This window comes from Sphaerodactylus townsendi, linkage group LG06, assembly GCF_021028975.2.
Source record: "Sphaerodactylus townsendi isolate TG3544 linkage group LG06, MPM_Stown_v2.3, whole genome shotgun sequence".
In the NCBI taxonomy this organism is placed as follows: Eukaryota; Metazoa; Chordata; class Lepidosauria; order Squamata; family Sphaerodactylidae; genus Sphaerodactylus; species Sphaerodactylus townsendi.
The window spans coordinates 74,230,588-74,248,942 of record NC_059430.1 but is presented as its reverse complement, the minus strand read 5'-3'; positions in this window follow the sequence as shown (position 1 = coordinate 74,248,942).

Sequence of the window (18,355 nt, the reverse complement as noted above, 5' to 3'; positions counted from 1 at the left end):
GAGGGGGGGTAGACTGAGGAATCTCTTCCTCCCTTCTCTGCTGGTTTCCAAGGCGGCGGGGTGGGGGGGTGGGGAGCCCAAATAACATTCAGCTTTATCAGTGCCAGGAATACTCAGCTTTTCAAATACACTTGGAATTTTTTTTCTGTGATTCGGGTTTAATCCAACTTCCTAGAAATCTCAGTTTTCTTTAAGAAAACAAAACTAAGATTCTAGTCCACATGGTAGCAAAACAAGGTGCTGGTTTTGACTTTCAAAGCCCCATACTGTTGGGAGCAGCATACCTAAAGGACTAACTATAACATTTTGAACCTGCCAGACCACTACAAGTCAACTTTGGGGTGTCACTACCTTTTGGATTAGGTGGATCACAACATGGGAGTGAGCCTTCTTGGTAATGGCACCAAAGCTATGAAACTTTTCCCCAAGCGAGATCAGTCTGTCCCTTCAGGTGCCATCTTCTGCCAGTGTGTGAAGACTTCTCTGTTTCATTTTATAGCTCCTCAGTGATCTCTCCTTCCTAAACAATGTTTTGTGGCTTGTTTTTATGTTTTTTATGTATTTTAACTTTGTTATAATTGTTTCAAGATGTGTGAGAACATGTGTTAAGATATTTTAAATTGTTGTCATCTTGGGGGCACTTGTGATGGCAGAATTGTAGGATACAGTTTTTAAAAATAAAATAAACATAGTTGGAATACATACATGATATACATGGAGCTGTAGTATAGCAAATCAGACCATTGGTATGTTGAGATCAATATTGTCTACAGACTAGCAATAGGTCTGTACGGTCACAGGATAAGGCACTTCACATAATTTACTATGCAATTCTTTTAATCTGAGAAGCCAAAGATTGAAGCTGAGACCTTCTGCATGCAAACCATAAGCTCTATCACAGAAATATTGGTTATGGAATATAATAATTCCTCTTTCCTACTTTACTGTAACAACCAAATTAGTGTGCTGTTAATCTAATAAATATATTTTAAATAATCTAAAATAAATATGGAAGGCTAATTCTTAGTTCCAAATGATTTATATACTGGAACCAGACTACCTTTAAATAGCAAGACTTCCACTGTAAACAGGATTAAAGTAAACCAATCTGCCAGGAACATGATGATGAATTATTCTAAAAGCTATCGGTTTACAGTTGTTATTAATGGGCCTGTTATGCCTGGAATGCCTGCACTTTGTCACTTAAATGGCAACAAAGGATAGTTTGCAAGAATAGATTATAATCCTTCATAATCTACAGTAAAACTGCATAAACACTTATGGTTTTCATGATTCTTGCCACTTTATGGCCTGATTTTATGAGTCAAGGTACCCAAGTGCTTATTTATAAGGACTCACAGCAGCAGTGCTATATGGGCGCAAAACAGAATAGCTCTCTCGAGCTCTGCTACTTGTTCTGCTTTGTCCCCCTCTTTGTGTCATTCTTTTTCTCCCCTAGAACCATGAAGTTCTGCACAAATATGGTTAGTCATGCCTGAGAGTAAAGGTGGGAACTATACAGGACTTCTTATCACATTCGATAGAATCTCCAGATTACCCAAATGTTAACTACCCAATTTGTTAATTAACTGTAGCAGCTCCCTTAGTTGTTTGAGCCACTGTAGGATGGAAGAGAGAGATCATAGCTCAGCTGCTGAGTGCAGAATTTCCACGCAGAATTTATATGCAGAATTTCCCAAGGTCAGTCAGTCCCTGATTTCAGGTAGTGGGCCTGGAAATCTTAAGGCAGGTAATCTGAAAGGCTGCTGGTCAGTATAAGATTCCTGGGCCAAGGTGAGCCACTGGTCTGCTTCACTCTAAGGCAGCTTTCTTTAAGTCACTTCACAGGCTCAGGAACACCTCTATTGATTTCTCATTCACTTTACTTTTCTCACTTAACATACATTGAATCTCATCCTTCATTCTTCAGACTAATCAACCAGGTTTGGATTTTTTTTCCCCCAGACTGTTTGGGACTCTGTCATACTAAATGATTGTGTCAGGTGCAAACTTGGTTGCCATGCGATTTACTCTGACTCCAGATGATAACGGGAACGTTTATCTTTTTTAACATTATTTCTGCTCACTCATTTTGCCATCAGATCCTATCAGTCAATGTGGAACATCCCGATGTGAGTAATCTTTCTTTTACTTGCACTCAAACTTATCTGCTGTTTTGATGGCTGGTTTGGAGAGGTGTGGTAGCCATAGCTGGTGGAACGGGTGAGGAATATACAAGGCTTCTTATCAAATCCTTCACCGTCTTAGGAGTCCCCCACATCATTTATAAATTTGAATCCCTCAAGGTCCACTCCATTCTCTGAATCATTTGGCCTTTCCCCACTTACCTTAAGCCCCGCGCTACTCTATTCAAGTAGCGCGGGGTCCCCAGGCACTCCCCACGACAGGGGCGGCGACAGCGCAGCTGCCCCGACGCTGCCGCTGTCGCGCCCCCTCAGCGCGCGGCATCCTTGCCGCCCTTGTAAACGGCGCCTTTTGATGACCCCGCGCAGAGCGCGGGGTCGTGGGGACACCCGGGCGCGTGCCAGGGATGCCGCGTGCTGAGAGCAGCGCGCGGCATAGGGGGGATCGTGGAGAGTGGGGAAATGCCCATTAATAACTAATATTTGATCTGGGAAGAACTTGTAACATTAGGAAGGGTGTATGCTTTCTCTTTCACTCAGGCTGTTTCCTGACTGGAACTGACTCTTGGACTGTAACTGGTTATTTCTTTTTCCTGATGGGTTAATTCTCACCAAGGAGTGATGATTCCAGTGAGGGAAACAGCATAAGGAAAACAGCTAGACCCACTCTTGCTGACTACCATGGCCCCAATCTGGCTTCCTCCTCAACCTATAGAGTCAAAACTACATTGGGAGATGCAATGATCAATTTGCAAAGAAACATGTAGTTTGGTCCTCACTGTTTCATTTTTTTCCATTGTGCAAACTAATAATTTACTTCATTTATACCCCACATTTCCGTCCGATGGGAAACCAAAGTGGCTCACATCATGGCTGGCTACTGTAGTGTTTTCTTACAGTTTTGCACTGGATCCAATCTCTTATCTTTTTAATTTATATTGTCATTTTGGAAGAAAATTTGTTAATTTAAATATGGATGTGGCAATTTTGTGACAATTTTCTACTCACATATTTTTTGCCCAAAATTTGTCCATGTTTATGGCTTCCACGTGGTTTGATGTGGTGCTATCATAATCTCATTCATCTTTAACAGCACAGCTTTTCATGTTTGATAGAGGATTGATTCATGCATTGAACATGCATTCTGTGTGAGGAGAACTTTTAAAGGGAGAAGAAAAGTTGGTTTTTTTTATACCTCACTTTTTCTCTGCCTTAAGGCATCTCAAAGTGGCTTACAATCGCCTTCCCTTCACTTGCCCACAATACACAACTTGTGAGGTAGGTGGAACCAATTGAGTTCTGAGAGAACTGTGACTAGCCCAAGGCCACCCAGCAGGCTTCATGTGGAGGAATAAGGAAACAAACACAGCTCATCAGATTTAGAGTCTGCTGCTCTTAACCACCACAAGTCACTGACTCTCAACTATGCTCAGTAACCAGATTAGGAGTATGATACATGTGCAAAATTACATGTGCAAAATTATCTGTGCATGCTTTATGAAGAATCTTCTGGCAAGGTGTTTACCCAAGAGAGAGTGCATTATTGGGACAAATTTACAGCTAGGACATCATGAAAATCTCCCATGAATTTGATAAAAAATAAATACAGCTGAGATATGCTGATAAATTGTGTTGACTATGCTTGACGATTCCAAAGTAGCCATTGAATCTCAAATATTTGTCTAACCCTGCATTACTTTTTAAAAAGCCCAACTAACCTTCCAAAATCATGAGAGGGCAAGGTAATGTAGCAGATCATACGGAACAGAACATCAGCTGTTTCAAAGAGAGAGAGAAAACCACGCCTAGATTTATTCACTAATGAGTCAACATATCTGTGGCAAATAATACATTCTGAAATTGCTATAACCACATTTTGTCTATTTAGCAATGGTGGTAAGTGTTCTGTGCAGAGACTTATTTTGACATGTTGTATTTCATGCTATTGATGCTAAATAAGGGAATCCTACCTACACCCCAGTGCTGTACCGGGCCTAAATGGCACCCGGGGGCATAACCGGCTCCCGGTATGCCTCCCACCTGGCTGCCTGTGCCCCTGCACACTCCACTTATTGGAGCTGCCAGGGAGGGCGGGGCTTGGGGGCTCAGACAGGCAACCCCAGCTCCTGCCTATCCCGGCCTCCTTGATCAAACAGTGTTTGGTCAGATGTGTGTTGAGGCTGGGGAAGCTTCAGATTCTTATCAGGCACTTCCCATGAATCGATAGTTCATCTCTGATTGCCAGATTATTCCATAGCACTATTGTTGACCCTCTAGATTGTGTTATGCTTCTTTGCATCTCAATTCATCTCGGCTCCATTCTGGCCTGCAAAGTTCAGCATGTTTTCACTCTCTGGCTCTGCTCAAGAGCGCCTGGAATTTTTTTACATGAAACATTGGCCACCACCAAGTATTCTGTAAGAGACAATGATACTTCTGGTTCAGCCAATGAGGATCCTAACTGCATAAAGGTTAACAGAGGTCTTTCTTATAAAAATCCAATACTTTGTTCACTGTCTCACACTGCCTTTTGTTCTCAGAAACAAACACTTTTAATTAGTTTTATTTAGGACCACATTTGACTAATTTAATTTTTATTTATTGACAGTTCTGAGATTTTAAAATGTCTGAGTTTTATGATTGTTGTTTTATTCATATTGTAAGCTACCTTGAGTTCTGCTAGGTTGAAAGGCAGCCAATAAATGTTTTAAACATACAAATAAATAAACAATCCCCTAATCACTCCCACTAATTCTTCCATGCATATTACTACACGTATAGACTAGAAGCCAGGGTATATTTCACAATAAAGCCAGAGTTAACCCCCTCCCCCCGCAACCTTTACATGATACATTATAAATATATGCCAATTGTGTCAGATTGAAAAACATATATTGCAATACTTTTTGAGGGAATATCCACATGTTGTACTTTCTGGAGTCAGATGCTAGCTAATATGACAGAAAGCTCTGAATGAAGGCAATATGAAATTCCATTAGACTGGTGACTTATGGTTTTTGGAATTGCTGCGTGACCTCTAAAGTTACAGGACAGATGTAGTTTGCTTTCTTTATTTACTGATCCTGGCTCATAAATGCATTGGACAACTCAGACAGTCTCCTTGTGAGATTCTTTAGTTGAACTTGACTGAAAAATGCCTTCCCTTTGAAAGCACAATATTTAGTTTCCAGCAGGGAACTGTGGGATACTATTTTGCGCTATCTGGAACATAAGGGGAAGAGGAAAATTAAATTATGATAGTGCTCAAATGGCTTTGTGTAGAAAAAAATGTAAGTACCTGTACAGAGATTGCCAGTCAATGGATGTTTCTTTCTAGTTCAGTCAGCTGTTAAGAATACAACTAATTTATCACTTTGAGTTTACATTTGAGAGCCACAGTACAAGGCGGAATTAAACAAGCACATTGGTTGTTGTGGGTTTTCCAGGCTGTGTGGCCATGGTCTGGTAGATCTTGTTCCTAATGTTTTGCCTGCATCCGTGGCTGGCATTTCAGAGGTATATCACAGAGGGAAATCTGTTACACACTGTGTCCAGTCCTAAAATACATGTTTTAGGATAACTTTATACATGAGAGAGTGTCAACTTCTGCATCCTCTATTTTCCTCATCATTATTTGGAGGTCAGAAGTGTATATTAGTGCAAAATCATAATCTCTTTTAGTATATAGTAAAAACTAAGTAGCTATCAGCTGGGGCCAGAAACTGAGCTCTCCGTATGTACATGGGATAGTGGGTTTACTGGTTTTTGATGTAGACAACATGCAGCTTCTGATGTTTTATGCTGCTCTGGAAGATTTGCTGGTTTTAAGGGCAACTGTGAAAGACTGCACAGGAAAAGTATGTTTAAAAAGTGCAGATTTGTCAGTAGTCATTATTGTTTACATTACAGAGTAGGGGAAAATGCCTTAGGAACAGGGGAAGCCACCTGCTTGGTTGCACAGTCCTGAACTTTGATTGCTTAGAAACCTGATGACACAGAGAGGAAGGAGAATAACTGCCTGACAAGAACAATCTGAGAGGCTTTTGGATTTTGAAGTTCCTTGAGTAAAGAACTATCTTCCTTAACCATTCTTTAAACATATCTCCTCTGTGAAGAGTAATTCAGTCAGTTCTACTGGCATCAGCCTGAGCTAAGTGTATGCAATACCTCCCCAACCCAAAACACAGACTGAGAGAATTGGTGAAGGGTTATTGAGGGGCCCAAGCTAAGGTGGCCATATTTGTAACCAGGGAGGAATAGACCTTCTAGAGAGGGAAGAAGAATTTTTAGGACTGGTAGTCTGGTGTATGGGGATTTTCTTTGTTTTTCCTGCAGAGTGAGAATTTTATGTTTATGTTTAAGGGTTATAACTGGGAAGGCTATTTATGAGGGTACTTTGACTGAGGTGGATTTCACATGGGCCAAAAACAGCGGTGTGAAAACTGTGTAAAATGGTTTAAAATGGTGTAAAAGGGTTTACACCATTTTCATACCACTGTTTTTGGCCCATGCGGAATCCACCAATGTGCCAGCCTGAGTTAGGACCCAACATGTGTAATCCATAAGCCAGTATCATCTAAGAAACTATTATCTAAAATTTGAAAATAACATTTTAGCTACTGTATTGGAAACTAAATAAGCCTGTGCCTTTGCCTAAAACCAAAAACTGATTGTCTAAGCTCATGTGTAAATATATTTCTCCTGCCTTATGTTTTCCTTCCCTCCAAGTTATTTTTCTCTCATTCCCATCTCCTCCGTTCAATAAATCTTTTATTTATTGTTTTATATGAAATCTGCCTGTTTTATATGAAATTGTTTTATATGAGATCTGCCTCAGTATTATTGTGTGCTTTATTACACAGTTTGCCAGGAAAATAAAATAATAGGCATCTCTTGGACTGCCTCCCTTGGATCTTGCAGGCAAGTCAGTAGAGCCCAGTGAGGGAGTTGGGGGGGAGTGCTGCCCTCCACAGGGGTTGGAGTGGAGCCCTCAGTAGCCACAAGGAAGGCTGGCTGAGAACCATTAAAGCCAGCTCCGGGTTCAATTCCACCACCCCTGAGCCCAGGAGAGTTCTTTCCAGACACTGTTCACCACATGATAAATCTCTCTCTCAGCCCTTTCAACATCTCTTAGATAGAAAAAGGTTCCAGTCTTTTAAGTTTTGAACTCCATTTCAAGTTTTAGATTAGAAATGCAATATATTTCTCCATCCATTATAATCTTGTTTTCACCACTCAGTAATCTAGGCACTGATATTAAATTGTTGCTAGCATCAGGTGCATACAGTGTATCTATTAGGTCATGCTGTACTGTTTCTCCAGTAGAACTCAAAACATCAATTCTCACAGTACCTTTTCCATATACCTTCAATGATTTACAATCAGCTTGTAAAAATTTCTCTTCTTCACTTTCTTTAAATTTAATAAAATACTTTTCATTATTGCAAACATGGGGGAAAGATCCAGAGTTCAAGACAAATAAATTCACTTTACTGTTGCAGTCATTTGCAATCATGCATGCATATATTTTCTTTGTTTGCCCCTTTTCTATCACTGAAGTCTATCTGTGCCTATGTGTCTCTCTCCCCTCTTTTTTTGGAAGAAGAAAGGACAAATCTTTCCAGAAGTTTATGTGATTCTAGAGTTTAGCAGTTCTCTTGCTTGACTGAATGAAGCAGGCACTTTAAAAATCCTAACACCATTGAAAGCAAAAGAAACTTGTTTTCTTTAAACATGGACCATTGGAGCAGTGGTAGAGTAGAGCAACTCAGGGAGGGGAAAAAGCTGAGAAAGAAAGAGACCATCCTCAAAAACCAAACTTGTTTTTATGCTGTTCAACTGCAGCAGAAGGAAAGCAAGGTATGACTTTAGGGTTCAATGATTTGGGTTGAAAAATTGCTGGAGATTCTGTGGATGGAGCCTGGGGAGAGTGGTGATAGGGGAGGGAGAGGATATAGGTAAGGGGGGGAGTGTTCCTGGGTTCAACCATGCAAGCAGTCTGCTGTCCCTGGCCTCGGAGAGCTGCTTTTATAAGCACTGAGGCGGGGCTTGGGATGTGTGGCCACACCCCCAGGGGCAGGGGGAGCATGGCCCCACTCCCAAACCCCCTCATAAAAATCTGTACCTATGTGACTGGGGGTGGGGAGGGATTTCAGCAGCGTACGATGCTATACAGTTTACTCTCCAAAGAAGCCATTTTCTCCAGGGGAACGATCTCTGTAGTTTGGAGCTGAGTTGAATTCTGGGAGATGTCCAGGCCCCACCTGGAGGTTGGCAAGCCTACTATGAGTGCCATCTTTCTCCTTGCCATTCCCAAGACAACCAGATGTGCTTCCTACCTATGTAATAACTCATTGTTCACACTACATTTTCAGTTTAATTTCTGGGGAGGCATATGCTTTTATATTACAAGTAGTGTATGTTAATTATTTGCTAGTGTAGTGGGCTTTAATACATCGGTTTGATTGAGAAATCTAACCAGTTGTGTGCATAGTTAGGCCTACTCAACAAGAGTAACAAGGCACTTAAGATTTCATTCATGTCTCCAAAAACAGGGGTTTCAAGTGAAGCCAACCACTTGAACCTTCTCACCATGCAAGCAGTATAGGCAATGTATAGTCTAACATACCAAGCCGGTATGCCATTTTGTGGGATTGTTCCTTTGGAATTCCTGTTCCCAAATAGGCACTGATGTTCAATCAATTATTTTAAATGAGTGTTCTATGTGCTTTACAGCCCAGTCCAGACCTGATGGCCAAGTGAGGACGGTGCTGCTTCAGCACCACACAGCCCCCTTCAAAGTGCTTTCCCCTGGTGCAGGAAGCCCCCAAAAGTGAAAACAAAAAATTTCCCCTGAATTCTCCCATAAGGGAGAATAGAGATATACCACAAAAATTGTGGCTTATCTCTGGCAGCGACTCTGCTGGAGCATGCGGGCCAATCGGGCACTGGAGTCCAGCTAAGATTGGCCCCATTCCTGGAACACCCTGGCCATGCCAGCACAGCATTTTGTACTGGTAGGGCTGGGTGACAGAGGATGCTTCTGGGTTGGGCACCACATAACTGAGTGGTGCTCAGCTGCCTGGCTAAGTTGTCCCTCTGGCAGCAAATTTGCCCCTTGCACTGGCGGAATGATTAGTCACACCGGTACATGGGTGCATCAGCTCCAGAGCGGGATTCATCCCACCCCCCCAGGATTAAGCTGTCTATTTGTCATGTAATTAAAAACTTAAATCATGATAATTTATTTCTTATCTGGCACTGATGAGAGATGGGGGATGCTGGTTTATTCATATTTATTGCTCTGCCCCACCCCTTACCAAGAGGAATCCACAGTGACCAACCCCACCCCACTAGGAATACTATGGCCCTTTTCCTGAACTGGTAGTACTAGCTATCAGAAGCCTAGCAACAGCTGGAGACATCAAGTTGGCCAGCTGGAGAGGCAGGAGTAGGGCATGTGTGTTCCTGAAGATGTGGGGATATGGTGGTGGTGGGGAGAGCTTGCACTCTGGGCAAAGCCATTTAATTGAGCATTCTGGCTATTCAAGCACTGGATAACAAAGCTTTTTTTGTGTGATCTGTATGAAGGTAATATCACCTACATTCATGCAGTTTTTCTCAATATATTTTTCTGATTTAAATTAAATGAAAGAGATTGGTATTAATAGATCCAGTCTTTTTGCTCAGTCTTGCCCAGATCTTTTCTCACTAGACGAGCTTCCACCCTACATGACTTTTGTCCATGCAGTTCCAGTGAATCACAATATAGCGTTTCTGGAGAGGCAAAAGTGATTGCACCTTCCTTTCCCCCCTGCAGAATTGCTGACTGAATCCAACCCATATACGAGATAACAGTTATACGAACTCTGTTTCACTTCAACTTTTTTACTTTTAGAAGACTTAAATGGGTAGAAAACATGTAAAATGCTTGATTTACCATTCAGAGTTTAACTCACTGCTTTAAACCTCTCTTAAAAACATATCCAGAGGGAAGATTTTTGTGTGATTTTTCTGCATAGAAAGCAGAATATATAAAAGTAGGCACTGGAAAACCTTATCACGTTTGGGAATAAAGAAAAAAATCTTTTGATTTTAGTTTAAAAGCTTCCTAAAGTTGCTCATGTCTTTTATTTAATCTTATCAAAGTGCTAAACTAGTAAAAATAAACTCTTATTAAACTTGAATCTTTTAAAGTAATATGTATGCATACTCCCTTTAAATGTGTACAGAAGCTTATTGATCTGATTCTTATGAATTTTTATAATTTTTTAAATAAAAGAGATGTTTTTGCTAGAAGGCAGTTTCAGTAAAGCTAGACTATATATGTGTTTTATAATAAGTAAATCACTACTTTATATTATTTGCTGCTTCAGGAAAACAGAAAGAAAACAGCAACACACCTCAGAAAACCTGTATCAGATAACAGACAAAAACATGCTGATTGTTCTTTTTTGTTCCCGTTGGTGTAATTCCACAACATTTTGTTGTTTTCAACTTTTTGGAATTATTTCCTCTTCTATTACTTACCCTGCAGCTTTTTAAAGGCATATGCAACATTGCTAAATGCAACCATCCAGACAGGAACTGTTTCAGTGTAGGGATGTCATACTTCAGGCAGCTTTTGTTCATCATGTACCTGTCCACATATAAAGGTACAGAGGCATAGAAGTAGTGATGGGATTTTCTTGCCCTAAACTGCCAAGTGGAGCATGACTGCCCAATCCAGAGGGTGCTGCAGCCACGAATGGCACCGCTACCTTGTCACTGTACCCCATCCAAAAGACTTTCAGGCGGTGTAGGAAGGCACATAAACACAAAACCCCCTGATGTGCTGCTGCCAGGCAGGACATAGGTCCTGTCTCGCAGGGCAATACGGGCGGCAAGCACAAGTGTGGTCAGGTCACTCCAATGAGTCAATGCAGGCGGCAGGCAAGGCATAGTCAGGTCAAAGTCCAATAGGTCAGGCTGGGCATGGGCAGACAGCCCCAGGTCCAGAGCACAGAAATCGAAGCAGGCAGACAGACTGGAAGCTATAGCAAGCACAGGAAGACCCAGTAGGAAGTGCACTCATTGCACCCAGGCAGAGCTGAGCCCAAGGCAAGGTTTATATAGGAAGCTCTGGTTTTTAAGGCAGAGATCCTGCAAGAGCTCAGTCCTCCTCAGATGCAGATGTCTCCACCTCACACCTTCTGCCATACCTGGCAGAGAAACAAGCACTCCTCCTTTGGCTCTTTAGCTGCTGCTGCTGTCTCCACCTCCTTTGCACAGCTGGCTCATCACAGGACTTGGTGGAGGACTGTGCAAGTTTTCTCAGCTTTATGGTATCAGGTGAGGAAGGGCTGAGGAAGTATCTGACTCTGCTGCCTGAATTTCCTCATGAGCAGCCTGCTCTGGCTGTACAAGAACATAAGAAAGAGCCTGCTGGATCAGACCAGAGTCCATCTAGCACTCTGCTGCTCGCAGTGTCCCACCAGATGCCTTTGGGAGCTCACATGCAGGATGTGAAAGCAATGGCCTTCTGCGGCTGCTGCTCCCGAGCACCTGGTCTGCTAAGGCATTTGCAGTCTCAGATCAAGGAGGATCAAGATTGGTAGCCATATATCGACTTCTCCTCCATATATCTGTCCAAGCCTCTTTTAAAGCTGTATAGTGTGGTAAGCTTCTGTTACCTTGTGAGGAGCCCCAGGCATGCTCCCGGTGCAATGTGCACCCCCCCTGTCCCTGGTAGCTCCGCCTCTGCAATAGGGCAAAATGGACTTAGACCACACAAAAGTGTGATGTAAGTCTGTTCCTGAGGAACGGGGTGTTCCTGGGCCAAAAGCCCAGTAGAAGCCAACTGAAGTTGGCTCCACCCCTGGGAACACCCTTAGTCCTCCTCCAGTCATTTGATGTCCTCAGTTGGGCTGGCATGGCTCTAAGGGAAGCAGCCTCTTCTGGGTTGGGTGCCACAGAGCTGTGCAGGGGCTCCCTGCCACCCTGTTTGCCCTCCCTGGCAGTGTAGATGCCACTTACATCCCAGGCGAGGTACCATTTCCGGGATGCACTCCCTGGCCCCACTGAATTGGGCTGTCCATGTATTAGTGGATTTAGATCGTGCTTTTCTCCCAGTGGAGACCCAAAGTGGCTTACAATGTTGTTTTTCCTTTCTCTATTTGATCCTCACAACCATTTTATCCCAACAAGACAGGTCAGACAGAGCATATGTGCGTAGTCAACATCACCCAGTGAGCTTCCATGACATCAAGAGGATTCATATTGTGACTTGTACTTATTTATCTGCTTTATTTATACCCTACTACTGTCCCCTGTGACGACACTCCTCTCCTCAATTTTATCCTCCCAACAACTCTGTGAAATTAGGTTAGGCTGAGAGTATGTGACTGACGCAGGGTCACCTAGCAAGTTTTCATGACAGAATCAAGATTCAGATCGTGGGTCTCCCAGATTATAGTCCAACATTCTAACCACTATACCACCCTGGCTCCATGACAAGCCACTCTCAAATCTGATTCAAATATTTGAGGAAGTATATGGCACAGTCTTCTCAAAGCACTTGTATTTCATAATGTAGCATGAGATTCACTTCAGTGTCTGAATGTTCATCCACATTTGGAAAGGGATGTTTGTTTCCATAATGCAAGAAAAGGTGTCCATCACAGCAGATAGCACAAAACTTCATCACTGACATTCATCATCTTACTTTTAAAATTGATTTATTACACTTTGCTGTCCTTCCCCTCTTGGGCTCACGGTGACTTTCAACATGTTTCAATACAATCCAAAATCAATTAAAAGCATAGTAAAATCATTTTTCAGATGGTGTCTAGCCCTCATTTTACTGCAAGATAAAACACAGTTGGAAAAAAGATGGGGGAAAGGGGGATGAAGTGGGGAGATGAGGCAGGCCAACTTAATGGTAGCCCATTGCAGCTTCAACTGTATGCCTGGTGGAACAGTTCTACATTACAGGCCCTGCTGAACTGCATCAGATCTCACAGGGCCTGAGTCTCCTTGGACAGAGAATTCCACCAGGTTGGGGCCAGGGTAGAACATGACCTGGTCCTTTTGAGGACAGCAGGATGTCTTTCAAGTCAGGGGTCACCAGAAAGTTATCCATACACTGGAATGCTCCTTGGGAGAGGGGGACCACAGGTACGGAGGCCCCAGACTGTTAAGGGTTTTGAAGGTGAAAACCAAAACCTTGGAACTTGATTCAATATTCCACTCCAGAGCCAGTGAAGCTGGTGAAGTACCGATTGAATGTGCTCTTGCCCAGGGTTCCAGTGAGGATCTGCATTCCTACATTCTGCACCAGCTGGTTTTTCTGGAGCAAGCCCAAGGGAAGCCCTAAATAGAGTGAATTGCAGTAGTCCAGCTTAGAGGTGACTGTTGCATGGATCACTGTGGCTAGATTGGCTTGAGACAGGTAGAGTGGTGTCTTGCCTGGTGAAGATGGTAACAAGTCAGGTGAGAGACTTGTGATACCTGAGCATAGACAAGGAGGCATCAAGGATCATTCCCAGACTCCTGATGGTTGGTGCAAGTATTAATTGTATGGCGTTAAGAGCTGGCAGCTGGTACTCTCTGGCCCAGTCCATGACCTCCATTTTTGATGGGTTAAATTTCAGCATCTTTCTTTTAGCCATTCTACCATCGCCCCCAAGCAACTGGCCAGAATATCTGGGGTGGTATCTTGTCACCTGTCCATCAACAGATACATCTGGATGTCATCAGTGTACTGGTGACATCCTGGACTGAAACTCCGTATCAATTTGACAAGAGTATAGATGTTAAACAGTATCAGAGATCACCCCTTGTGGGATCCCCCCCCCCCACTAATGAATGGTGTGTGGAAGTCCTCTCTCCAACTGCTACCCTCTGTCCCTGATCCTGGAGGAATGAGCAGTGGGCCAAGATGTCATGATTGACCAGGTTAAACGCCACTGTCAGATCAAGAAGCAACAGCAGCACCAACCCACCTCAGTCCAGGTTTCTACAGAGCTCATATGTGAGGTCAACCAAAATTGTCTTGGTCCCGTGGCCAGGATGGAAGCAGATTGGACTCGTACCAGGACTGATACTACCTTCAGCCATTCTTTCAACTACCTTACTGAGGAAAGAAAAGTGGGACCCTAGGCGGTAGTTGGCAAAATCCAAGGGATCCAGAGATGGTTTCTTCAGGAGTGGCCTTACCACTGCCTCTTTTAATTCTCTAGGGGTGCAGCATTGCAGCAGGCATCCAGAGCCATTTTAGTGTGGCTCTGGATTTTGTGGGAAAGATTATACCTGGCTCTCCACTGTCTTTTCCTTTGTACTTTTGTACCTTTCCAAAAGCTTTCAGTATAGCTCAGATAAGACGAGCAACAACTGTCTGGAACTCATGGCTAATTTTGGACCAGAGCTAGGGCTGGCTTCCAGTACCAGGCCAGCAGGACATCTTTTATGGTATTGGGCCCCCATGTGTGATTTATCACTAGCGTCTTAGGAAAGAATCCAACTCGGTTCTGAAATTCAAACAGCTTATGATAGTTTAACAGTGCCGTTCTAAGCAGTTATATCCTTTTAAGCCCACTGAAGTCAATGGGCTTAGAAGGGTTTGAAGTTTCTTAGTGCTGTTGCACTTTAAGCTTCATTAGCCATCTTGTTGAGCTTTTTAGCACAAACCTAGTTGCTTCCAGGTGACAATACATCCAAGAAACTAGTCACATTTTCCTGATTCAAGGAATTCTTCAGTACGTTGGAGCATGTTCTGAAGGATAGTGCCCAGTTAAGTTCAAAGAGGCACATCAGAGCAACCTAGCATGAGAATAACTTTGATAACCCCGTTAAATCTATCTTTGTCTATAAAGCACAGTGAACTTTCCTTTGATCCTGTAAAGATAGAATCAAGTGCTCTATAGATAGTAGTATGATGCAATCTGGGGAGCCTGTTTAAAGTGAAGTATGTCATTGAGTTATACAAAGCATCCAAACACTGAAGGGATGAGACAGAAGATTCATGATAAACAATATACAAGCAGACTTATTATTTCATTCTGGTTCAGCTCAGAGAAAATATGACCTTAAAAGGTGCCAGGACAATAAATATGACTCAAAGCGCCAATCCTAAGAACACATTATTGGGAGCATGTCCCATTGAATAGTCCTGGGTTGGATTCTGAGCAGACCTGCTTAGGATGAACCAGAAATATGAACAAACAACATTTTTTTAAAAGGAAATAACACAACAAGGAAATAACACAACAACATTTTTTAAAAAGGAAATAACACAACAAATCAAAGATTTGGTTTAAGTATATCTTCTTCCATCATACCCTTCATTTTCTAGATCTTTCCCCCCATTGGAATTAAATGTACTCAAATCCTCTCCCATTACCTGCACAGATTCATAGATAAGAGATATGAAATACTTCAGAAGTGAAATTACCATCTCCAGTTTTTTTTCATTAGAACAGAAAACGAGTGAAAATGTATTTAATCATTAAAACATCTATAGTCTGCCTTCCCTCTCAAACATGGGGCTTGTGAAAAAGCCAAGGGAAACAAACAATAGCCAATTCCACTTCCTGTCTGAAATGACAGGTTTCTGGAGACAATCTGCTATCCATATTAAAATTTGCCTGTTTCTATGTGTCTTCTTATTTTTCTGTACTTTTTCAATTGTTCAGTTTGCTCAAGGCTACAAACGTACATTTGTTTTCACTCAAAGTTGCACTGCATTAAGGGTATTTTTTTTTAGTTTGAAAAGGTTATCAAGTTCCAAGTTCTCATGCATGCATATTTAGTCAATGTCAGTTTCCGTCACTCGGTTTGAAGTTAACATTCCTTCTTCTGATTCTGACAAAGAGCGAGCACTAAACAAGCCATTTTAAATAAATATTCATTTTCACTAAATATATGCAAAAGATTCAACTAAAACAGTGGGATCTTAATAATGCTACTAAGTTTTGAAACAATATTTCAGTTTCGCAATACTTTTAAAAAACATTTATTCAATTAACCTGGATATTTCTTTGTTAGGCTTTAGAAATGTACTCAAGGCCATCGACAATCAAATGGAAACAATAAAACAATCAATTAAAAAGACCCAACACCAGTATAATTAATCATAAAATACAGTAACAGATCAAACAGACAGCAGAAGTGAGTTAATCCACAAGATCAAGTAAAATAAATGAAAAATAAAACACCACTATAAGAAAAATAAAAGAAGTCAGAAAAAAATAACCAAAGTCTTGAGCAATTGAAACTGTCTCTCCATGGCATCTAAAAGACGGTGGATTGGGTGCTAAGTGGACCTGAAGTTCTGGGGCAAAGCATTCCACCAGGCCCACTATTTTAAAATCCTTTATTGTTACCATTCACCTCTTTGGTAAATGGGGACAAGCTGGACAGGGCCTGAGATAAAGATTACAATTGACAGGCAGGGTAAATGTTTCATATGGGTCTGTTCTTGCAGTCAAAGTCTTTTCAGAGTCTGATTTCTATGCCTAGTTATTTTAATCTAAACCCAGATTTAGATTTTCTCCAGATTTAGATTAGCACGTGTTCTCAGATATACAGTACAAAATGATGTAAGCCTGCTTCACTCTAAACTCACTGAGTTGAGTGGACTTAAACATGAGTAGCCCTGCATCAGTTTGTGCTGTACATCAGAGGACATGTGCTAATCTAAATCTGAGAGGGCTAGGATGGAGGGAGGTCCCTTTGACATTTGTCCCACAGGCTTAATCAGGATGCTATACTATTCTAAGAATGTGTTTATATATATATATTTTCATCTGCTAAGCCATTTTCAATTGAGCTAGGAGACAGCATTGTAAGAATGGTTATCTCTTCATATCTATGTAAGGAGCCATCATTCTGCAAATTATTTTGCAATCTGTTTTTTTGGTATACATTTTGGGGATTTTTATGTAGCTGCTCAAAGATTCAAAGTGGTATATATTAATGATAAAATAATTTCATCCATAATTCAATGTTTAAAAATCTTGAACTAATGGAAGGGGTGAGAAATATTAACTGGAATGGTCACATTTAATGTGTCCTTCTCTCAATAGACTAATATTATACTATACATATATTGCAATTTATATTTTTGAACAGGCCACTGAAGTATCTTGAGTGGTTTTGATACTCAAGGCTACAGAAATGCACAAATAACTGCTGCATTAAGGACACATTGTATCTTTGATAATTCCCACCCCTCACTCCTTTTTCACTTGTAAAAGAATTTAATTTTCCTTTACAATGTTTTCCACTTGTTTGCTTCATGCAGAATAAAATGGAAAAGGAGTTTCTGAGTTGTTGGTAAATTGCTAACTCGTCCAGTTTCCTTGCACTGCTTTATTTGGCTGAAACTTTTCCTGCATAGCTCTTTTCCAGTTTTGGTGTCATGGAAATGTTACACAAGTTGACACTCCAGTAGAAAGAAGCACTCCTTCGGGACTGTTCATTAGACCTACAGAGCCTGCCAAGCATTCATATGTGAACTCTGCTTTATTGCCAGAAGTGCCTGTTCACGCTATGCAATTCATCACTGAAACAGAAGTGAAATAATAGAATTATCTTTAAGCGGATTTTGCTTTTTATACAATAAGGCATAAAATTCCAGGAAAACAGGAAATGTACTGTGTCTATGTGTGTGTGTTTATATATAGCTTCAATAATTAACATTTTTGAAACTCATAGTCACTCTTGATGTTTAAAATCAAATATGCCCAAAGACAACAGCTTAAGGACATCTGCATGGTTTCAAAATATCCTATTTCAATGAAATAAGAGAAAAGCAATTTCCTTTTTTTCTAGTTATTGTAATGGGGTTTTTTGTATGTATTTACAACCTTTCTTCTAATCCAAAGTAACATATATCATTCTCCTCTTCTCCAGTTTAATCTTCATAAAAACCCTGCATGATAAGCAAGGCTTAACAAGCATGACTGGTCCAAAGTCACCCACTAGACAGCCAAGCTTGGGGATTTGAACCTGGCTATCCCAGATCCTAGTTCGACATTGTAACCACATTTAACCTGCCTTTCTCACTGAGACTCAAAAAGGGGTGTGTATGTGTGTGTGTGGGGGGTGGGAAGGAATGGCACCTGGGGCAAATTGGTGCCTGCACCCTGCCCAGCCCACCCTGTGGAGCCTCACTCCCCACAGAGCCCCACCCTGCCCACTTTATTTCAGCCAGAAGCCCGCTGCAAAAGCAG